Source organism: Erythrolamprus reginae, chromosome 1, assembly GCF_031021105.1.
Source record: "Erythrolamprus reginae isolate rEryReg1 chromosome 1, rEryReg1.hap1, whole genome shotgun sequence".
Lineage (NCBI taxonomy): Eukaryota > Metazoa > Chordata > Lepidosauria > Squamata > Dipsadidae > Erythrolamprus > Erythrolamprus reginae.
This window is the reverse complement of record NC_091950.1, coordinates 175,975,232-175,999,563: the sequence shown is the minus strand read 5'-3', so window position 1 is coordinate 175,999,563 and position 24,332 is coordinate 175,975,232. Positions and strand designations below refer to the sequence as shown.

The 24,332-nt window shown below is 42.0% G+C and overlaps 1 protein-coding gene across 2 annotated transcripts in view; it reads right to left on the bottom strand.

Annotated features, from left to right (window-relative positions):
* Positions 1 to 23,676, bottom strand: part of LYPD6 (LY6/PLAUR domain containing 6) — an 87,301-nt gene extending 63,625 nt beyond the window's left edge. Inside the window, exon 1 of one of the 2 annotated variants that reach the window (XM_070731508.1) lies at positions 23,587 to 23,676. The gene's annotated coding sequence lies outside the window, so the exon portion shown is untranslated. Of the gene's footprint in view, positions 1 to 22,984; positions 23,069 to 23,586 lie in introns of those variants that run through there. The other variant, XM_070731510.1, reaches the window with a different exon arrangement.
* Positions 23,677 to 24,332: the final 656 nt, after the last annotated feature.

Here is a 24,332-nt window from a genome sequence, read left to right as displayed (position 1 = left end):
TGACTCAGCCTTCTATCCTTCAGAGGTGATAAAATGAGGACCCAGATTGCTGGGAACAATATGCTGATTCTGTAAACCGCTTAAAGAGGACTATAAAAGCACTATGAATTGGTATATAAATCTAAGTGCTATTGGTACTGCTATCACTATTGCTATAAGGGAATTTCAAACTTTATCATATTTGCTCAACATATCTTCCCCTCCATCTCCATCTCCATCTGGAAGAGTTTTGCTTCAAAAAATAAAGAAAAAACAGTACAGGAAGAAAATGCATTATGATAACCACATCATAAAAAAAACCTACCTAAAGTTCATTAATAACAATAAATATTATCTCGTCTTCCGCTCAAAACAGGCTCATTTAGATTCCTCTGAGTTTTGGTTTCCATAAAGCCTGGAGCGGAGAGCAATCTTCCCAATTATATGAGATCATACAAATTTTGTGCCAGTTTCAACCACGTAAACTCATACAGTGCTTCCTATTCCCCAGTTGAAGGACCCTGCCTTTGAAGTCAGCGCAAGTACAAAAATGGTGTCAAATGTCCAGAGGAAGCTGTGAAGCATATTAGAAATCCCACTCTATGCCTTTGAGTGATAATTGTCTTGCTGCTACAGAATCATCCATGTTCTTCAAAAGGATGATGAGGAAGTGAGGGGCAGGGAAGGAGGAACACTGCAAACCTCTCAAAACTAATCCTCCCATGCAGTCCCTAAACAAATAATGTCCAACAGGATATTGTTAGGAAAAATTAAAATAAAGGCAAAAAATTAACAACAGGCATCAGATACAGATAAATTATACAATCTAATCCTGAAGGATTGCCATTGTGATACTAAACAGGATCTGGTGCCTCCACATCTCTTGAAGTATAATTCTCAATTATTATTTTTTTCAGCTACGATTTTTCATGGGAATAGTAAAATAAAAGGATATTTAGTTAATAAACTGATCTGAAATTGTTCGGAAATTGCACTACAGGTAACCCTCGACTTACCACCACACAATTGATCCCCAAACCCCTGTTGTTAAGTGAAACATTTGTTAAGTGAGTTTCCCCCATTTTACAACCCTGCTTGCCAGGAGTTGATTAAGTGAACCACTGTAGTTGTTAAATTAGACAAATTGTTGTTAAGTGAATTTGAAAGTCGCAAAAGGAGATCACGTACTCGAGGACACTGTAACCATTGTAAATATGAGTCAACTGCCAAGTGACTGAATTTTGATCTCTTTTGAGCATAGGGATGCTCAAAAGACTGGTCAGAAGGCACTTTTTTTTCAGTGCTGTTGTAACTCCAAACAGTCACTAAACGGTTGTAAGCCTAGGATAGGGATCAGCAATCTTAAACACTAAAAGAACCACTTGGGCCCGTTTCCAAGAGAAAACAAAACACTTGAAACCACAAAGCCTTGACAGGCGTGGCCAATTCAATTTCATTCACTCCCATCCAGTCACATGACAACCCCCCCAGACACGCCTACCCAGGTTTTGTGGCTCTGCGTTTTTTCTGTGGGAAATAGATAACTCCTTCTCTGTCTCTCTTCCTTCCTTCCTCTCTCCCTCCCATCTTTCTTCCTCTATCTCCCTCTCTCTGTATCTTTCTCTCTCTCTCATCTCTCCTTTTTTCTACCTTCCTCTCATCCCACTTTCATTTGTCTGTCTGTTTCTTTCTTCCCCCACCCCCATTTCTGTGTCTCTATATGTCTGTGAGTGTGTGTGTATGTGTGTGTGTCTCGCTCTCTTTCGCTCCCTGCCTCTGTGCTTCTTCTCACTATTGGAAAGCCCTGCCACCCTGCCAGCTCTCTTTCGGGCTTTCCCATCGAAAGCCAGGCTAGCAGAGCAATGGGTGCAACCTGTGGTTTATTTATTTATTTATTATTTATTTATTTATTTATTTATTCGATTTTTATGCCGCCCTTCTCCTTAGACTCAGGGCGGCTTACAATATGTTAGCAATAGCACTTTTTAACAGAGCCAGCATATTGCCCCCACAATCTGGGTCCTCATTTTACCCACCTTGGAAGGATGGAAGGCTGAGTCAACCTTGAGCCGGTGATGAGATCTGAACCGCTGACCTACAGATCTACAGTCAGCTTCAGTGGCCTGCAATACAGCACTCTACCTGCTGTGCCACCCCAGTTGAGGCTTCCCTTTCCCTCCCCCTCTCCTGCCCCCTGTCCAGACAATTGTATCCAGGACAATCTTTAGAGCTGTAATTAGAGCATCTAGGATAGAGATTTACCCATCGAGCATTACTTCACTGAAGAAGGAGTCATGCTTCCTAGTGAGGGAATCTAGGAATTTAGCAAGGAACTCTATTCCTTGTTAAACAGTTTTTCAGCTAGACCAGGGTCAGCAACCTGCGGCTCCAGAGCCGCATGCAGCTCTTTAATCCCCCTGCTGTAGCTCCCTGTCCTATCACTGGCTGAGCTCACCCTCACCTCCCTCATCTGGCCTGAGAAGGCAATGGTGATGGAGTGAATGGAGAAGGCGCTGGTTGAGGAACATAGCCACCCCCAGCTGAAGCTTCCCTTTAGTCAACCCTCCTCCCCCTCTCGCGACTCCCTGGGTGGCTGTGACAGGGCCAGGAGTGTGCGCATGCATGGGGAGACCCTTAAATGAACGTCTTTTCACCTTGAGGAAGGTTTCCTCGCACATGGAACAGCTAGCCAGGGAGACGCAAAAAGGGGAAAAGAGAAGTTGGAGGTACCAATTGTTTCTCAGCACAGAGAGAGAAGGAGAAAGAAGTTGGAGGTACCAATTGTTTCTCAGCACACAGAGAGAAGGAGAGAGAGAGAGGGAGAGAGAGAAGAGGGAGTGAGGGAGAGATGGGTGGGGAGGAAGGGAAAGGGGGGAAGAGAGACACATTCCTTTTTCTCACAGAAAACAGGCCCACAAAACCTGATTAGGTGCAGTTGGGGGATCATGTGACTCAGTGGGAGTGATGTCGAGTTGGCCATACCCACCCAGGTTTTGTGGCTCCGGGTGTTTTGTTTTTTTCTGGGAAACGGCTCTTTGACTGTTTAAGGTTGCTAATCCCTGGGGTAGACAAAAGTGGTGCCATTTAACATAAACGTATTAAGCACCACAATTAACTAAGTGAAATAAAGAGGCCTTAACAATGTTTATTAAGTAATTGAGTGCTTCGGAAAACTAATCAACTGCAAACTAAAATCTTTTTTTTTAATGTTTATCAAAATAAGTGTTCTTTACAACTGATGATGGAAAAAGAAGATGAAAAAAAAAAGGAAAAGTACAAAAAGAAATTGGCCCAACCTAACCCTGTATTTTTGAATGGAGTTCATTAAAAAAGCCAAATTAGTGAAACAATCCTTTTCCTGAAATGTGAGAAAACTAAATGTAATGATTCAGTATCTTGTATACACTTCTCATAAATAAGCCTCTCTGTTCACTTTGCTGGCAACTCTGGAATTAAAAATATGCAGAGCTTTCATCTCCATATCTTAGGGTTTTAGTTCAGGTCTCATATAAAGATGCTCTGGGGTAAGTTACTCTTTCTGTCAATAGCTTAAGGATAGAAGGGAGGCAAATTGCATTATCAGTTGCCAGTACAAATTCTTCCTTACTTTTTTTCACCACCAAGTACACTCAATATCGCTTTGAATAGTCTCATACTGCAAGTTTGCTTCTAGTTTAGCAAGGAATTGTGTACATGTTTGCTTAGAGAGTTCAGTCTGACTTTAACACTGGTGTGTACACAATTGCACTTTAAAGCTTCAGAACGCCTTTATGTGAGCGAGGTGTTCCAGCAAAAATATAGAATATCTGTCAACCGTTGTACGTGTCCTTTTTTTTCAGCAGGATGCAATACATTATCAGTTATAGCCATTGTTTCGGGAGCTCTAAAACAGCATTTGTTTCTAAGTGTTTGCAGTATGTACTCATGAAATGTTTGCCACATGAAAAGAACTGGTGTAGGTCAACTTCTTAAGTACATCCACTACTTTAATCTTTACCCATGCCATGGACCTTGACAAGAATATACACAGAAATATTTATAATAGAACAATTAGGGTACATTTGTATTAGCTCTATTTTATTTAACCTCCTTTAAAAACTCCCTGTTGAACTGAGTCAATAGCACTAAAATTTACATATTTTAGTATTTTGAATTCATTTATCCATACCTGTTGAAGTCAAAACAATTTTCATTTTGTGGAATTTATGTGCACTTAATTCCAATTGTTCTTGGCATCTTATAAAAGTATAAACATACAAGAGAATATTTTATATTTTTATGTATTTCTATATATCTTGATAAAAGCTGTCCTAAAACTTTAATATACCGAGTATTTGTGTGTGTGTGTGTGTGTGTGTGTGTGTATACATACGTGTGCAGGTCTATCATATATTCCCTTGAAATGTGGAAGGGCTGCAAAAGTTATGCTAATTGATTGGGGCTGATTACATCATAAAGCTTTTAGCAATTTTTATGCACTGGGGAACAGTGAGTAACTCTTCTTCATTGCACATAACTAATATGTAATTAATAAAAATTACATGATGTATCCATGGCAGCAAACCACAAGTCTCTTAAATCATTGAATAGTTGCCAATCAACATTCATGGCACAATCTAATTTCACTAAGATATGAAGTATAATCAATGAGCCTATAGGGAATTAACTTGTATTTCTAACTTAATTGGACTTTGATCAACATACAATATCAATGTACGTTTCTTGGGGAGTCCCTGGTGTTCTCTGAGATTAGAGGTTTGCTTGCAGACATTTCATTACCCAACCAGGCAACATCATCAATGCTAATGAATGTGCGGTTTGCTCCCTGTTTATATGCAGTAGGTCGCCCTGCCAGTGTGTCAGCCCTCAAATAGGCAAACCAGTTAGGAAACACAACCAGATGAGCTAATTCTTCTTTATTTTAAGATCACAAAACAGAATCTTGTATGTCTGAAGGTACAAATTTTTAGCTGCCACTTTTAACCTCCCAATCAATTAGAGTGAGTCCTTCCTAAGTTTTTTCTTTGAATGTTAAGCCATTGGGGTTTCTTCACACCCCCACCAAAAACTGGCAATGCAAGCTACTGTATATAAACAGGAACCGAACATCACACCCACTAGCGCTGATGCTGTTACATAGTAAATTAATGAAATTTCTGCAGCAAACGACCAAACTCGAAGTACCAAGGACTCCACAGTTCAACCCTAGACTACACAGATTCTCTTCTATTAAGGTATCCTTGTTATGAAGCATTATTTTCTGTTTGTCTAAAAAATGACATTCTTTCTTATGTGAAATTATCTTCGCTATGCCTGCAAATGATAGCTTGCATTCCAATCATAGATCAGTGCTGAATATGAAATTCAACACTCCATTACAACAAGATACAATTTTTGAAAATTTAGCCAATTATAGAAAATTGATCTAATATTTGCTACATATCTGTTGTTGCTTTTTAATTTGGCAGTCACATGTCTGTCTACATGACTACAGTGTTCCTTTGATTTTCGCGGGTTCGAACTTCGCGAAAAGTGTATACCACGGTTTTTCAAAAATATTAATTAAAAAATACTTTGCGGTTTTTTTCCCCTATACCATGGTTTTTGCTGCCTGATGATGTCATATATCATCACCAAACTTTCGTCCACCTTTAATAAATATTTTTTTTAATAAACTTTAATAAAGAAACATAGTGAGTAATAATCTAAATAGTTGCTAAGGGAATGGGAAATTGCAATTTAGGGGTTTAAAGTGTTAAGGGAAGGCTTGTGATACTGTCCATAGCCAAAAATAGTGTATTTACTTCTGCATCTCTACTTCGCGGAAATTCAACTTTCGCGGGCGGTCTCAGAACGCATCCCCCGCGAAAATCGAGGGAACACTTTATTGCTATTTACAATATAGTTCTAAGAACCAAATTCCTTCCACTCTGTTTCCCAAATACTATATGGGAAATATGAGTTCAATATAAGTAGCATCAAGATTTAGGTTATTGATAAGAGAAGCACTATTGAAGAAGTCCAGCCATATATTTCTGGTTTCTACCAACACTGTTGATGTAATAAGAGAATATGTATGGCAACTATAAAAAGGAGGAGGAGGAAGGAGTATTAGGTATGTTTGCCACCTTGAGCTATTTATAAAACTAATAAAGGAGGGATTAACATCATCTTTTAAAAAATCCAAATATGCCCACACTTGTAGCTTGTTTGCACAACATTCATTTTGCACTGGATTTCAGAGAGGCAACAGGTAAATGGAAAAATGGAATTCTTTTTGTACAAAGGTAAGGAGCCTTTAGCTGAAGCAATAACTTTTTTCACATATATGCATGGTGCTACTGGGCTCCAAACACATCCATGGCTTATTAACTCCCATTTGTTAAAAAGAAAATTTGATGATGGTATGGGCAGCTATGAGGTAGAAGTATTAAACATAATTCTAAAAGCTTCAGCAGCAGCAAAACATAAATATAGAAATGTTGAAACAAATGGTCTTCAGGTCTTTATGAAATATGCATAATACAATCTACAAGCTGCCAGATAAAAAAGAAAATCCAGGGAAACCTTGAAACTACAGAAACGGTAAGAAATCTGAATTTTACTGCGGAAAAGTTAGAATTTTATTCAGCATTGTTTTCAGTCAAGGACTCACTTACAAACTTGAAACTTTTTCTCATGTAACGAAACAATTGTAGACAACTATTCAAAGACAGAATGTTCAAAGGAGCTATAAACAATTCATTGAGATTTTAACTATAACGTAGTCCTCGAATTACAACCTTAATGGCACCGGCCCATTAACCGTATTTGGAGCAGTGTTTTAAATCAAACTCCTTTTTACATGCTTTACGGAAAGAAACCTAATATTCAAAACCTTCACATTTTTGACTCATACGCCATGGTCCAAAGAAAGAAAGGAGGTCCAGTAGCAGAAAGAATGAGATGTATAGGTTCTAAGTATTATAAATTTGCTGACACTAATAACGCGGTTGTTATTTCAAACTCAGCTGAATTTGAAGAAGATACAAATTGGTCCAGCATAATCAAAGGGGCTACCTTTGAAAAGTGTTCGGAAACTTCAGATCGTGCAGAATGCATCTGCGAGAGCAATCATGGGCTTCCCAAAGTATGTCCATGTTGCACCAACACTCCGCAGTCTGCATTGGTTGCCGATCAATTTCCGGTCACAATTCAAAGTGTTGGTTATGACCTATAAAGCCCTTCATGGCATCGGACCAGAATATCTCCGGGACCGCCTTCTGCCGCATGAATCCCAGCGACCGGTTAGATCCCACAGAGTTGGCATTATCCGGGTCCCGTCAACTAAACAATGTCATTTGGCGGGACCCAGGAGAAGAGCCTTCTCTGTGGCGGCCCCGACCCTCTGGAACCAGCTCCCCCCCCAGAGATCAGAACTGCCCCCACCCTCCTTGCCTTTCATAAAGTTCTTAAGACCCATCTCTGCCGTCAGGCATGGAGGAACGGAGATATCTCCCCCGGGCCTATACAGTTTATACATGGTATGTTTGTGTGTATACTTGCTTTTAGTAATGGGGGTTTTAGTGTTTCTTAAATTATTAGATTTGTTCTTACATTGTCTTTGTTATTGTTGTGAGCCGCCCCGAGTCTATGGAGAGGGGCGGCATACAAATCTAATAAATAATAATAATAAATAATAATTGTAAATTGTGGCAGTCATACAGCAAGTTATCCTTATGACTGATTTGATTTTGTGATTTTTTTAAAGCAATTGTTAAGCAAAACTCTACAGTGGTTAAGGAAGACAACTGTTCACAAGACATTGATTCCCCGCCCCTTCCAAAAAAAATTGAAGTAAATGCCAGGTTTTGGCAAGAACATCATAAAACACGGTCACATGACTGTGGGATTCTGCAAATGGCCCGAAATGCAGGCTAGTTGCCCAGCATCCAAAATGCAGTCACCTGGGTGCAGGGAGGGCAGCCAGCCATCAGAACTTCAATACCCCCGGGGAAGACCATCATAACTTTGAACAACTGCCAAAAAAGCCAATAACAAGTCAAGGACTGCTTGAAAAGATGTCAAGCTTCTAACTAGGTTGGAAGAAGATTCATTTTTGGAAGATTCAGGAATCTGAAAGAAACTATCCTTAGAAGCCACTGTAGTCAGATATTAAATACTTGTACTTTCTTTTAAGCTTGTATATTTTGTGCCTTTCTTGTTATAATAATTGTGCATAGTCCTACGAATAATGCACTGTTCAAGTATGAAATCAGACAGACAAAAGACCAGCACAATAGAATTGCACAAACTTTTCACAGTAAACATTAACTCATAGAAACATAGAAACATACAAGACTGATGGAAGAAAAAGACCTCATGATCCATCTAGTCTGCCCTTATACTATTTTTTGTATTTTATCTTAGGATGGATATATGTTTATCCCAGGCATGTTTAAATTCAGTTACTGTGGATTTACCAACCACGTCTGCTGGAAGATTCTTCCAAGGATCTACTACTCTTTCAGTAAAATAATATTTTGATCTTTCCCCCAATTAACTTCAGATTGTGTCCCCTTGTTCTTGTGTTCACTTTCCTATTAAAAACACTTCCCTCCTGAACCTTATTTAACCCTTTGACATATTTAAATGTTTCGATCATGTCCCCACTTTTCCTTCTGTCCTCCAGATTATACAGATTGAGTTCATTAAGTCTTTCCTGATACGTTTTAAGCTTAAGACCTTCCACCATTCTTGTAGCCCGTCTTTGGACCCGTTCAATTTTGACAATATCTTTTTGTAGGTGAGGTCTCCAGAACTGAACGCAGTATTCCAAATGTGGTCTCACCAGCGCTCTATATAGCGGGATCACAATCTCCCTCTTCCTGCTTGTTATACCTCTAGCTATGCAGCCAAGCATCCTACTTGCTTTTCCTACCACTCGACCACACTGCCCACCCATTTTGAGACTGTCAGAAATCACTACCCCTAAATCCTTCTCTTCTGAAGTTTTTGCTAACAAAGAACTGCCAATAAAATACAATATAAAGCCCTTCATGGCACCGGACCAGATTATCTCAGGGACCGCCTTCTGCTGCACGAATCCCAGCGACCAGTTAGGTCCCACAAAGTGGGTCTTCTCCGGGTCCCGTCAACTAAACAATGCCGCTTGGTGGGACCCAGGGGAAGAGCCTTCTCTGTGGTGGCCCCGGCCCTCTGGAACCAACTCCCCCCAGAGATTAGAATTGCCCCCACCCTCCTTGCCTTTCGTAAGCTACTTAAAACCCACCTCTGCTGTCAGGCATGGGGGAACTGAGATATTCTTTCCCCCTAGGCCTTTACAATTTTATGCATGGTATGTCTGTATGTATGTTTGTTTTTTTATATTAATGGGTTTTTAATCGTTTTTAGTATTGGATTATTTTGTATACTGTTTTATTATTGTTGTTAGCCGCCCCGAGTCTCTGGAGAGGGGCGGCATACAAATCCAATAAATCAAATCAAATACTCAGATTGAGGATTCCTTTTCCCCAAGTGCATTATTTTAAACTGCAGTTTCCATTGCTTTGACCATTTATCTAGTAAAGCTAAATCATTTGCCACATTACAGACACCTCCAGGAATATCAACCCTATTGCACACTTTAGAGTCATTGGTAAATAGGCAAACCTTCCCTACCAAACCTTCCCATATGTCACTCACAAACATATTAAAAAGAATAGGACCCAGAACAGACCCTTGTGGCACACCGTTTCTAACCTGTCTCTGCTCAGAATACTCACCATTAACAATAACTCTCTGATGTCTACGCTTCAGCCAGCTGCAAATCCACTGAACTATCCAGGGGTTAAGTCCAATTTTCACGAATTTATCTATCAGCTCTTTATGTGGAACTGTATATCAAAGGCTTGCAGATAGGCAATATCCACCGCACCACCTTCATCCAACACCTTTGTGACATAGTCAAAGAAATCAATGAGATTAGTCTGACATGATTTGCCTTCAGTAAAGCCATGCTGATTTGGGTCCAATAAGTTATTGTTTTTCAGGTGCTGATTTATCCTCTTTTTGAGTAGAGTCTCCATCATTTTAACTATAACTGATGTCAAGCTAACTGGCCTGTAGTTACCAGCTTCTTCTCTACTGCCCTTCTTGTGGATAGGCACAACACTGGCCATTCTCCAATCCCCAGGAACATCTCCTGTTAACAGGGATTGGTTAAACAAATCAGTCAGGGGGGTAGCAATGACAAATCTGAGTTCTTTAAGAACTCTGGGGTGGATGCCATCTGGACCCATTGCCTTATTTATCTTTAATCGTTCAAGTTGTTCTAAGACATCGGCTTCTAAGATCACTGGAGCTGAATCCGTACAGCTGGAAGCAATGCTATATCCATCTATAGTATTATATTGTAAGGTGTCTTTTGAGAAAACTGAACAGAAATAGCTATTGAAATGGTCAGCGATCTCCTTATTCCCATCAATGCATGTATTATTCCCGGTACTAAGCTTCATGATGCTGCAGTTTTTCTTCTTCCTATCACTAATATATCTGAAGAAGGTTTTATCCCCCTTCTTTACAGATTTTGCAATTTCTTCCTCTTTTGAGGCTTTAGCAGCATATATTATCTGTTTCGCCTCCTTCTGTCTCATTTTATACCCCTCTCTATCAGCTAGACTTCCAGACTCTTTATGCCTCCTATAGGCAGCCTTTTTTTCATTGACTATAGCCCTAGCATCATTGCTAAACCATAGCGGTTTCTTCTTCCTTTTACCTTTAGTTATTTGCCTTACATACAGTCCAGTGGCTTTTAAGATGGAATTTTTGTAATACAGCCCACTGGGTGCTCACTCCTGCCATTTTATCCCTCCCCTTTAATTCATTATTTAAATATTCCCCCATTGCATTAACATTTGTTTTTCTGAAATCCAATACTTTGGTTGCAGTATAGGATTACTCACAATCAGTTTTTACATCAAACCACAAACATAGATGGTCACTGCAACCTAAATTTTCTCCCACCATAATCTCTGAAACCCAATTCCCATTCATAAAGACTAAATATAGAATATTCTCCCCTCTAGTCGGTGTCTTAACCAGCTGTGCCAGAGCTGCTCCTGTAAAGGCCTCTACTATATTCTTACTTTTGCATGTAAGGGCACTGGGGATATTCCAGTCAACATCAGGCATGTTGAAATCACCCATCACCACAATATCTCCCTTTACTGCCATTTGGGTAATTTCATCCACCATCTTGTTGTCATATTCCTCAGATTGCCCTGGAGGCACCTTCTTTATTTTGTATGCAAACCCAGAGAGTCTCCAGATCTTTACATGTATTTTGAATTAGTGTTGGTTTTAGACTTTCCTTAACATAAATGGCTACCCCACCTCCCCTTCTCTCTATTCTATTCTTCCTATACAGTGTATATCCTGGTATGGATATTTCCCATTCATTAGAATCCTTAAACCATATCTCAGTTATGGCAACCAGATCCAAATTATCTCTAGATATTATGGCCATTAACTCACAGAGCTTGTTCCTCAAGCTTCGAGCATTCGTGCACATTACCCGAAGAACATTGTTTTCATTATTAGTTTGCCCCTTATCATCAACAACTACATCTATTTTATTTGCAGCTCCATTTTCATAAGCTTCCAGAAACTGATTTATCCTCATTGGTCAGGGACAGAAATCATCCACATCAGTTCCACCTCTGTCCCCTTTACCTAGTTTAAATGCCTGTCCAAAAAAGTTCTGAACTCCTCACCGAGCACCTGGGTACCTCTGTATGATGGATGCAAACCATCCCTCTTAAACAACTCCCTATTAGACCACCTACTGATATCATGACTTACATAGCCAAAACCTTCAGCTTTACACCACTGCCTTAACCACACATTAAACTCTCCGATATAAGTTGTTTTATCCTCCTGGCCACAAACTGGTAACACCTCTGAGAAAGTCACCGAATCAGTTATTTTGCCCAGCTCCCCCCTTAGACATTGGAAATCTCTTTTTACTCCATTAACATTTCTCTGGGACAAATCATTTGTGCCAAGATGCACCACCACATCAACGTTATTACCTTTACTCACAGCCTTGACAATATTTGTAATCCGATACAGTCTTTTAACTGTGAGAGGGATCTTGGAGTCCTAGTGCAGCGTTTCCCAACCGGTGTGCCGCGGCACAGTAGTGTGCCGCGAGATATGGTCAGGTGTGCCGCAGGAAGCTCCAGGTGGGCGGGGCACTGCCAGTGCCGGACCGCCAGTGCCTCCCACCTGGAGCTTCCACTCGCAGCCCGATGCAGCTGTTTCCGGCTGGGCCCCAAAGAAGGAAGGCGGGAAAAAGGAGGCAGGGGCGGGGAGGTCCGGCAGTAGGAGTAAAGGGAGCCGCGGCCGCCCCTGCCTCCCCATGGTGCCTCTGGCCAAATGCGCCCCTGGCTTCTCTGCCCTGCCCCATTGCCCGCCCGATCCGCCCACTCTCCTCCTCCTCCGCCGCCGCCTCCTGTCTTGGGGCGTGATCCGCCCCCTCTCCTTCGCTGCCGGAGAGAGAATGGAAGGCACCGTTGTCTTCGCCTCCGCCCGCCGGCTCCCCTCGCCCTCCCAGACGTCCCCAGCGCCCGGCCACGCGCCGCCTCCCGTTAGCCCAACCGACCTTTCCCTGCTGCCGTTTTCTCTTCATGGCGCAAAGCCACACAGTCCCGGACTCCCGGATCGCTCGCTTCTCCGGTCAGCAAAGCCATCTGCCCAGGAAAGCGCCGCGCCGCGCTTGCTGGCCGGAAAAGCGAGCGATCCGGGAGTCCGGGACTGTGTGGCTTTGCGCCATGAAGAGAAAACGGCAGCAGGGAAAGGTCAGCTGGGCTAACGGGAGGCGGCGCGTGGCCGGGCACTGGGAACGTCTGGGAGGGCGAGGAGGCTGATGGCTGCTGTTGCCTCTTAGCTGCAGAGCCGGCGAGCGGAGGCGAAGACAACGGCGCCCTCCATTCTCTCTCCAGCTCTCTCTCTCTCTTTCTTTTTCTCTCTGTTGCCGGCATGGTGAACGAGAGAGAAAGAGAGAGAGAGAAAAAGGAGGGGAGAGAGAATGAGAGAGAAAGAAAGCAAGAGAAAGAGAGGGAAAGAAAGCAAGAGAGAGAAAGAGAGGGGGGAAGGAGGGAGAGGGAAAGACATGGAGGGAGAGAAGGAGGGAGAGAGAAAGAGCAAAAAAGAGGAAGAAAGAAAGAGGGATGGAGAGAGAGAAAGAAGGGAAGGAAGAGAGAGAAAGAGGGAGGGAGAAATAGAGTGAAATGGAGGAAGAGATTTTTTTTTTGTCCAAACTTTTCTTTAGCCCCGCCCCCCGCCCCCCCTTTAGTGTTCCCCAGAATTTTGAAAATATTAATAATGTGCCGCGGCTCAAAAAAGGTTGGGAAACACTGTCCTAGTGGACAACCATTTAAATATGAGCCAGCAGTGTGCAGCAGTGTAAACTCGATACAGTCTTGTCGAAATTCCATGCCATCAATCAGCTACAGAATATTTCTTTCAAGTGGTAACTATATAGAAAATACTGCCTGTAATTTAAAGCTTTTTTTATTGGTTACATTCTACTACCAGAGAAGGATAGATTGATCGGAACATAGGGCAAGACCTTTACTGTGGCCAAACCCTGATCACTGGATTTCTTTTCAAGACAAACTATATTGGTCCTTCCTTGTTTAGCTTGAGGCAAGCCATTGATATTGTTTCATATTTGAATGTTTCATACTTGAATGTTTCATTTTTACTACTTTTTTTAGCTTCAATATATTTTAATCAGTATGTAACCTATTTGAGCTAAGAAGAAACTAGCATTCTTATCCAATTAATTAAAAAGCTACATTATTTATGTTTTGATCAGTAATAATCTTGACTATTGCAATGCACTCTTCATGGGGCTACCTTTGAAGAGTGTTCAGAGACTTCAGCTGGTGCAAAATGCAGTGGTGCATGCAATAACGGGTGTACCACGGTATGCCTGTATTACTCCATCTCTACACAAGCTGCATTGGTTGCCAGTCAGTCTCCGAGCACAAGTCAAGATGTTGCTTATCACCTTTAAAGCCCTAAATGGCTCAAGGCCAGACTATTTACGGGACCGTCTCCTCCCTCATACCTCATTGCGGCCAGTAATGGCTCACAGAGTCGGCCTTCTCCAGGTCCCGTCCGCCAATGTCGGTTGGCAGGACCTCGGGGAAGAGCCTTCTCTGTGGCCGCTCCGACCCTATGGAATCAACTGCCCCCAGAGATTCGCATTATCCCCTCTCTACCGGTTTTTTGGAAAGCTGTTAAAACCTGGCTTCTCCGGCAGGCATGGAATTAAGACTGATTGTTGCAGGTATGGTTTTATAATACATGTGATTTTAGTGATGTTTTAAATTGGTTTTTTACTTATATTGTACTTATACCTGTTGTTAGCTGCTCAGGGTCCGTTTGGAGTGAGCACCATATAAATGCAATCAGTCAATCAATCAATAAACAAACAAACAAACAAACAGTTCTATAGCCTGCCACAGCTGAAGAAACAGAGGGCATGTACCGGTAGAAATTTCACAAAATGTTTTGCACATTAATTTAATTTGCTCTGGGTTCCTCATCTTTGGAGTTTTTCAGGGGCTTGGTAATCATTTCTCTCTTAATTTACTTTCAGCTGCTAGTCAAAACAAATATTTTGCTTGCTGATTGTTAAATATATTCCTGGTGAATCTTCAGGAAGCTTACTAGCATAATGATGGGTCCAGTACCTTAGGCCAGGGGTCGACAAAGTTGTTCAGAATCTAGGAGCCAGCCAAAAAATTTAGGAGCCAGAATTTTTTTTAAGCAAACTTGGTTTTTTGCCGAGTCTCCACCTGACATCGCTTTCACCCCCTCTGTCTCCTCCTTCCTCTCTCATCTCTTTCCTTCCTCTCCCTCCCTTTCTCTCTTTCCTTTCTCTCCCTTTCTGTCTATCCTTTCTATCTCTCACCCCTTCTCCCTCTTTCATTCCCTTTCTCTCCCTCCCTTTCTCTCTCATTCCTTTCTCTCCCTCTTTCCTTCCTATCTCTCTTTCTTTTTCTCCCTCCTTCATATCTTCTTTCTCTCCCCCTTCCTCCCTCTTTCCTTTCTCCCCCTCCCTTTCTCTTCCTTTTTCTCTATCCTTTCTACTTCTTACTCTTTCTTTCTCTCCCTCCTTCATTCAATTTTCTCTCCCTCCCTTTCTCTCCCTTTCTCTCTCTTTCCTTTCTCTCCCTCCCTTTCTCTTCCTTTTTCTCTATCCTTTCTACTTCTTACTCTTTCTTTCTCTCCCTCCTTCATTCAATTTTCTCTCCCCCCCTTCCTCCCTCTTTCCTTTCTCCCCCTCCCTTTCTCTTCCTTTTTCTCTATCCTTTCTGCTTCTTACTCTTTCTTTCTTTCTCTCCCTCCTTCATTCAATTTTCTCTCCCTCCCTTACTCTCTCTTTCCTTTCTCTCCCTCCCTTGTTCTCCCCTGGGGCTGCCTGTGCCTGCCCTGCACCACCCAACACGGACGGACAGCCCCCGGTCGTCGGTTCGTCGCCCCCCACCCCCCCACGGAGGGAGATCAGGCTGGCGAGGGCGGTAGAACTACGTCACCAGCCACTGGAGGGAGATCGGGCTGGCGGGGGCGGCGAATCCACCTCCCCAGCCGCGCGGAGGGAAATCCGGTAGGCGGGCGAGTGGCCGCGGCTCCCTGCGCGCCCCTGGAAAAGCGTACAGGGAACGGTGCCCGGGGCCGCTTTAGCCGCCCCCCCTCCCCCCGCCATCTCCCCGCGACTGCCTGTGCCGCTGCAGCCGCGGCCCCCCCCCCCCCGCTCCCACCGCCAGTGCCCTCCCGCCGGGCAACCAAAGGACACTTGCCGATGACGACAGGGAACCTTCAGCTGGGCGGGCGCTGCCGTGCCGGTGCCTCCGACCTCCCGGTTCCTGCTCGATGCCGCGGTTTCTGGCGCTCTCCTGCTGGGCCCCAAAGAAGGAAGGCGGGAAAAAGGCGCGAAGAATGGAGGTCTCCTTCCTGCCTGCCTTCTTTGGGACCCAGCAGGAGAGCGCCAGAAACCGCGGCATCGGGCAGGAGCGGAGAGGTCAGAGGCACCGCAGCGCCCTTCTAGGCGCCAGACAACATTTTCTAGGCGCCACTGGCGACCAGGCGCCTGGGTTTGTCGAACCTTGCCTTAGGCTGAGCATCAGAACAACTGAGCATTTAAATACTTTTTTATACCTTTAGGCTTCTTTGCATGGCACTGAACGCAAACAAACAAGCTTTAAAGAATTTAACATTCTAACCCCAGTCCTCATAACATTCAGAAATACTCTAAAACTTCAGAACACATCTTTAAGAATGCCTAGAGGATTTATTTCATGATAATTTTTTTAAAATGTATATATTTTATGCTAATTGACTGGGTTTATATGCTGGAGATACCAGAACAATTTGCTAATGCCAAATGGCACATTTGCCAGTTGTGTTACAGATTGTATGTTGTTGATTAAAAAGTACATTCACAGTATCTACTGCCATCATGAGAGATCTACTTGATAAAGTAGCTGTAAGTGTACATGCTGTAAAAAGTGTAAAGTGTACACAGATTTGCACTTAGCAATAACACTTGGACTTAACCGGTATATACTGTTTCATAGCCCTCTCTGAGCGGTTTTACAGAGTCAGCATGTTATCCCCAACAATCTGGGTACTTTGACTGACCTTAGAACAATGGAAGCCTGAATCAACCTTGAGCGGGTCAGGATCGAACTACTGGCAGTCAGCAGAATTAGCCTGTAATACTGCATTCTAACCACTGGGGCACCATGGTGCCTTATCCATTGTCCAATGATAATATAAATGCATCACAAGATTATTTACGGCAAGCCCACCAAATAATAATAATAATAATAATAATAATAATAATAATAATAATAATAATAATAATAATAATAAAATTTATTGTCATTGTCAAAAACAACGAATTGTCATTGGCAACGAAAGTCGTGTAACACCCAGAGACCAGTCCCACCATACATAAAATCAGAATAGGTAAATTTAAAAATAGAATAAAAATTAGAATAAATGTCCCACCCACTACAAATTCTCCACCCTGAACCACTCAACCATCTACATGACAAACCGAGTAATATTGTCCAACAGTTCACTGATGGTGACCCTTTAGTACTTTGTGGAATAATGTATACAGTTTCAATATTCGCTAGGGTTGCCTCATCATTGATTGGGGAGAGGTACTTGTAGGCCTTCTTAGGTGGGATGAATAAAGGAGTATGACATATACATTGTATTATCCCAGTCAAGGCACTAATGCCGTGAGGGTCAAGCAAGAAGGCATGATATATTCAGCAGTAGTGATTCAGAATGATGCTGGAGCAGGGTTGGGCTACTGCCTGGATGAGGGGGGGAATGCAGTGGGGTAGCGAAAATGAAGCTCCACCCCAGAGCACCCAATTTGCACTGAAAGATGTTGAAAAAAATGCAGGGTGTCCTCCATAAGCCACGCCCACAGTGTGGTAGTAAAATTTTTGGTAGCCCTTTCACTGTGCTGGAGGCAAATGATCACTTTAGAGACAACAGCAAAGGCATGATTACATACTGAGAAGAAAGCAGTAATAAACTACTGTACTCCTGTATTTTACCATGGAAACTATAAGGATAAACAATATGAAGTACATGACTATATAGTGCCTGATGATACCTTCAGTTAAGGTGCCATACAAAATGGAGTTGATGATGTTTCAAAGCATTATTAGTGTTTAGCACTGGTTAAAATTAAAACCTTCCGGGTGTCTAAAAATGTAAAGATGCAGAATTACAGTGAGAACATAGAATGTAAAAAAAGCATGAACAGAGGAAAACTCAAAACAAGAAAAGGTAAACATCAATTATACGTGAACTGGAATGGACTGGACTTGAACATTTTTGTTTGGAAGAACATAGTGATTATTATTCAGCACATAAAGAAGAAGGAAGCTACCATGTTCTTTTCCTAGTCAGAATGGATATAGCAAGGATAGAAGTACTTGAATGTAATGCAATCAATGAAAATAATATCAGACTTCAGTGTCAACCTTTTAATATCATGATTCTCTAAGTTTATCCTCCAAAAGTTCATAGAGAAAAGGAGGAGGTTGATAATGAGTTTTTTTCTGGCCAAGTTCAATCTAAAATCAACACATGTTGATTTTCTACTTCTCCTTGGAGACTGCCACAATTGAAAAAACTAAGTAGGAAAATAAAGTTGGAAATTACTAAGAAACAGAAACGAAGCAAGAGAATTATTACAATGGTTTTTTTTCTGAAATTACTTTTCCCAGCACCAGAAAGACTTCATTTTTCAATCACAATATTTTTCCAACACGTTTTTATTTTCAAGAACATATGACAACGATAACACAAAATAGACAAAGCTTTTCAAATTTCTCCATTAAAAAATATAATGTTCATAAAGGACCAGACTGGGAGAGAATGTCCTAAGGAAAAATTTATGTAGCTGGTCGGACAATGCCTTGATGGCACATAATCATAATTAATGATACAATTTCAGTGACACCATATGAGTGACAGAAATATATCTAGGAAACAAAAGGCAAGTTATGTTCTTTTCCCTTTACTTTTATTGGTTGATCTCACAGAAAGAATTCATGTTCGTAAGTCTTGTTCAAACCATACAGTACAAAGGATGTGTTAACCATTAAATGTTCCTTGTGCATTGAATAATTAAGCTCAACTAAGATATACAACTAGTGCAAAACCACAACAAATAAACTAGGATGAAGAAGAAAGCAGTACAGTAATTATTTTTGGAACAAATACCTTCAGGATTTTTGAAATCTACAATAACATATGTTTTTGATCTCTGTGTCAAGCCAACTTTTGAAGCTTGGTGCCCTCCGCTAACTTAAAAGGCTGTCAACACTTAGGATGGATAATTTTATTTGGTCCATATTTTTAAACAGAACCACTTTCTTTCGCATCTCATGAGCTAATAATGTGATCAGAACATATTTATTCCACAGAATGCAAATTCAACTTGAAATTCATACAAAAATGGATGAATTAGAAAAAGCTGCACTGCATGAAAAAATTGCAGGCTAACGTGGATGTAATAGAGTCTCAACACGTGTCGGATTATATTATAGTTCGAAATTGTACCTGTTCAAACTGTGACAGAGACCATTAATATTTGACATCCTACTGTCTTTCAAAGTTAACTGAATAATTCTCTCTAATTTCAATTGTGTGGATAAGGATAAACTTTGGATTGCATCCAATGGTGCCTAGGGATTACGAGAGTGCATTTATGTCTGCCTAAAATGCCTTACACTCTAGAGATTACCCTGAATTTAGGATAGATTTTGAGAATCAATAAAGCTGCAGTGAGTAAGAAGTTGATAATCGGCTGAAATGCAAATGATTTGTTATTAGCACAAAAATACACAAAAGAAGATGTCACAAGGTACGTGCTCCAGGGCATACAAGCCCTGGAGTAAATCTAAACTCCTGAGGGTCATATTATATTCCTCAACCCAGACTTTCATTCATAAAAGTTCTAATCTATTTGATAAATGAGACATTATATCAACAACAGCACCATAAACTGTAAAGCTATGGTGTCGCAGTCACCACTCTATATTTTTATAGACTTGTTTTATCGAAAACATTATATTCTTGTACAACATTCAATAATGCCGGACATTTCCAGCAAGGCTGCAAATCACAGAACCACATCCTCAGACATGATTCTGCAAACATAAATTCAGTTTCCAAGCTCCTTGATGAATCCAATTAATGGTGTTCCATCAGCATGATAATCAATTCCAAAGCTGTTCTAAAAAATGAATTAGAAATGGATCACTGGATGTTTTGTAACATATTGGCAGGGTTTCTTATGCTCAAACACGAATCATCAAAAGTCTCTTCAGTTCTCTGCCCCCTCCTCTGATTGGCAGTAATTGTTAATATCCTTGATCTGTAGTAACTCATACGTAACTTGGCACAGTGTATATGAAATGGAATGCAATCAATGAATGAGTTCACTCCCTTACATAGCCAGAGCTCGCCTCCTCCACCCAATTCTGTACCTAATTCTGACTGTTTATAAAACTGAAGCAGATCCTGAAAACCAAAAAGTCTGCCAAATCTGACATACACTCATCACGCATCACTCTTAACCATTATGCTACCCACAAACCTTCCAAGCTAATCAAATGGATGTAATGACTGCAAGCATCTGAATTACTTGATTGGACTTCAAAATGTAAATCGCCTTCACTGAACACAGCCTGTTTTTTATATGGATGTCAGATGGTACCGAACAGGTGGTAGGATGCCAGTTTTGTAATAGCTCCCTTAAATCTGTCAGACGAGAGATGGTAGAGGAGAGTTTTTGGAGAAATAGGGCTTGAAAAATCTATCCTCGACATATTTTATTTTAATAGCTCATCCTCAGCTCCCGTGTCACAAAGAGGTTGTGCTAGTGAGATTGTGTTAGCTAGCCACTCAAAAAAAGATATGGCATCCCACTGCTTTCATTACATCCTTGCAGCAGCTGAAGTAAGCTTCACGTATTCTGGAATGAAGGGATCTTGGAATGGAGCTCCTTAATAGATTATAACAGAGTTGGAAGAGACCTTGCAGGTCACCTAAAGTCCAACCCGCTGCCCAAGCAGGAGAGCCTACATCTGCCTCTACCTAGGATCGAACTCACAACTTCCTAATGGTGAGGCAAGAGCTCAACCTCTAGGCCACAGCAACTGGGCAACTCTAGCTCCTATCCTAATGCAGGTCTTCCCCACCAGACAACATATAGGAGATGAAGAAGGAGCCTTGAGGCAATGTGGTCAAGGTTGAGGACTTACCTTAGCTCCATTTGACCTTGCAGAATGGCTATGCAACTATTCCTGTACAGTCACTGAGCACTGAGTCTCCACGGCCATTTAGCTGCGCGAAAGACATTTTCTTTATTTAATTAATTTATATGCCACCCTTCTCCCAACCATGTGAATCTGGGTTCAAATTGTTGGTCCAAATTGACTTTTTTAAAAACCTTTTGGGAAGAGTACCAGCAGATGGGTTATTCCTGTGAAACTAATTTTTACCAATGGTATCATTTTGCAAGTTATTTGGACTGCCGCAAGTTGAAATTTAAATAGGCTTCGAACATAAGAAAACAACAAGAGATGAAATTGTAACACTAAATGAATAGACAAACAAGCATTATCTAAAGCAATCCAAATGCCAGGCTCAAGCCTAGTGATGAGACAGTGAGAACCAACTGAGTTTGCTCACACCTAATGGATAGTCAAATATTAAAACTCTAGCCTACTGGATACAACCCGAGAGATTCTAAGGTAGGGCTACCCCAAACCTCCTCTCCCCTCTCCCATTCCAGCCTGAACTACATCTCTTTCTGGGAAAGCTTTGAGTTGACCAACTCCCGCTCTGCTTCTGCAGGTGCACATTCCATCAGATGCTAAGCTATGATTGTGAATAAGCACCAATCCTTCTATGTCCAAGGATTAATCTTTAAAAACAAAGATTCAGCCTACTACGATTCGTTCTTTTCAGGAGGGAAATAATACTGTCAGATGCCAAGAAGAACTGCCTTCTTCAGCTGATTCGAAGTCTGACATTATTCTTGGATAATCCTACATAAGGAATTGATCATTTACTGTAAGCATACACCTTTGATGTTTGATAAAACTTCACATCCAATGCTGATAAATATTTAAACACGGCAAATTGGAATTCGGGATGGAATATGCAGCTTTACCGAGATTAATTGCATATGCAATTTTAATGGCAATTAGCATCTGTTTAAATCATTAAGGTAGGCCTCTATGAGGAAATGCACATGTAAATGAAGTCTAGTAGTTCAGGTTTATGCAGGTGTATTCATAGCGTCCAAGGTGTTTACTCTCACCTCAATGTGCAAAAAATCTACCTATACAATATATGACTCTGCTTTGAATGTTGTGTTTTGATTTTTCCTTATATCACTGTTCTCAACTTGTGGTTCAAGAGCTCTTAATAGCCCACATTTATACAGCAGGTGGTTTCTAATGACAAAAGATCAATATAATAAATAACCGTAATCTAAATTGGATGATTTGGGCATCCTCTTTGCACACCACACAAGATTTCAATCTCTACACCCAATATTTCACAAACACTTTGCAAGCAGAAACACAAAAATCTGATGGGATTTAGGGTATTAAAGTTTTCAATAAACATTTTTAAAATTCAGATATACATATACATATGCATACATACATACATTCATATGTACATACATACATACATACATACATACACACACACACACACATACATATATACAGTATAGATATACAGTATTAGATATAATCTCCAAGTGGGTGTTATTGGCACTTTCAGCACCTGGTAATAGATCTCAAAGGGATCTGATGGCAGTGTGCTCTACATAAAAATCAGGGAACTCATACCTGAAATGATCTTTACGCCTGAAACACTGCTTATGGGGGGAAAAAACATTTTGATTGCTTTTGTTTCTCCCCAGTACACAAATATATATTAGCTTTCAAAGATTAAATTCCCTTCCATTAAACTCCAGAAAGAAGGGATGGAATTACTAGGGGGAGGGGATTAACACCCTTCAAACGTTTGAAACAAAATAAATTAATATAGGATATACCCGTATATCACCCAGCAGATGAGCTCGCGAGTTAAAATAAAGTTGAACAAGGTTCTGCAAACCTTAACGTAGTGCAAAGATTGCATCACTGACCCAAACCTGGCTTAAAACCCCAATTACTTCATCCGTGCTCTCCTGCACGCGAACAGTAAACCCCGATCGTTCGTTTACAGCGATTTCCAACGGACTACGAATAAAAAAGCTGGTCACATATTATTATTATTTATTATTATTTGGATTTATATGCCGCCCCACTCCCGGAGGATTCTGGGCGGCATATAAGAAATAAACAGAATATAAAATACAGGAATACAACGACGTGTTAAGTAGACCCACCTTTTTTTAAACTTTAAACCTCTGTGTCTTTTTTTTTTAAGTTTTCAAACCCGCGCTGCTCAATCCTTCTCCGGGCTTTTGATTAATGTTCTGCAGTCACGGAGAGAAGAAAAGTTGTTTTCCTCCCGTCCCACCCCCTGGTTTAACTTTTAAAACGCCGATCCGTTAAAAAAAAGGCAAAGAGGGGAGAGAGAGAATTCCTCGTGTAAATGCATCTCGCTGCCGATCGGCCGCATCAAACTTGCCCCCGAACCTTTAAACCTCGCCCGGGGGTGGGGTGGGGGGTGCAGAGCCCTTGGGCCATCATCCCTTGGCCAGTGACACTATTGCCAAGCAGGAAGCCAATGCCCGGCAGAAAGAAAGGAAGCTTCCCGCTCTGCCAACTATGCCTCGAAGGCAAAAATTAATTTTTTTAAAAGCATCTGTTGCTGCGGATCGCGCTTGGGAATGCAGCGCTCAACAAAAGCCTCGTCCGGGATTCAACGCCGAGCGCCCCCCACATCCTTCACTCTGGTTGGTTTTTTAAAAAGACGAAAAAAGAGGAGGGAGCCCCGCAACGAGAAAAAAGGCGCCATCGCCGGACGACAACCCCTTTTACTCACCGACTCGACGCCCGGACAGACCCCCTACGCCTCCGGCCGGCCGGCCCCCGCCAGCCAACCTGCCCGACCGCCTGCCTTGCCTTGCCACCCTTTCCCACGAGCGCACAATGCAGCGAAGGCTGGCGGCGTGCACTGCAGTCCTGCCCGGGAACGCTCAGCCTCCCAGACACTTCCCGGCCAGCCAATCAGGAAGGCCCGACTCCACGCTAAATTCTTGGGCTGCTTTGCCATTGGCCGGCCAATTAAAAGCCAAGGCTCGGCGGATGCGAAAGGGCGCTGAGGGGAATGAAGCTGAGGGGCTCGACGCTCCTCGAGTTGAGGACCGAGGAGTGCGGGAGGCGGGAGGCTGACTCTACCTTGGGCGGATAGGGAGTGTTGGTCAGCTCGGAACCGGACAGTCCAAGCCTCGAGGGGTAGAGTATAACCTCCTCTGACGCCAGGTGCCGCGGCTCCGAATCTCTCGAAAGGTTCCTTGATATAGGGTGGTCTATTCCAAATCTTGGCATCCCGCGTCCAGCCTACAGAATGCAAATCACGCCCCCCCCCCGTTACTAGCAATAGCATTTAGACTTATATACCGCTTCACAGTGCTTCACAGCCCTCTCTAAGCTGTTTACAGAGTCAGCATATATTGCCCTCAGCAATCTGGGTCCTCATTTTACCCACCTTGGAAGGATCGAAGGTTGAGGCAACCTTGAGCCTGGTGAGGTTTGAACTGCCAAACTGCTGGCAGCTGATGATCAGCA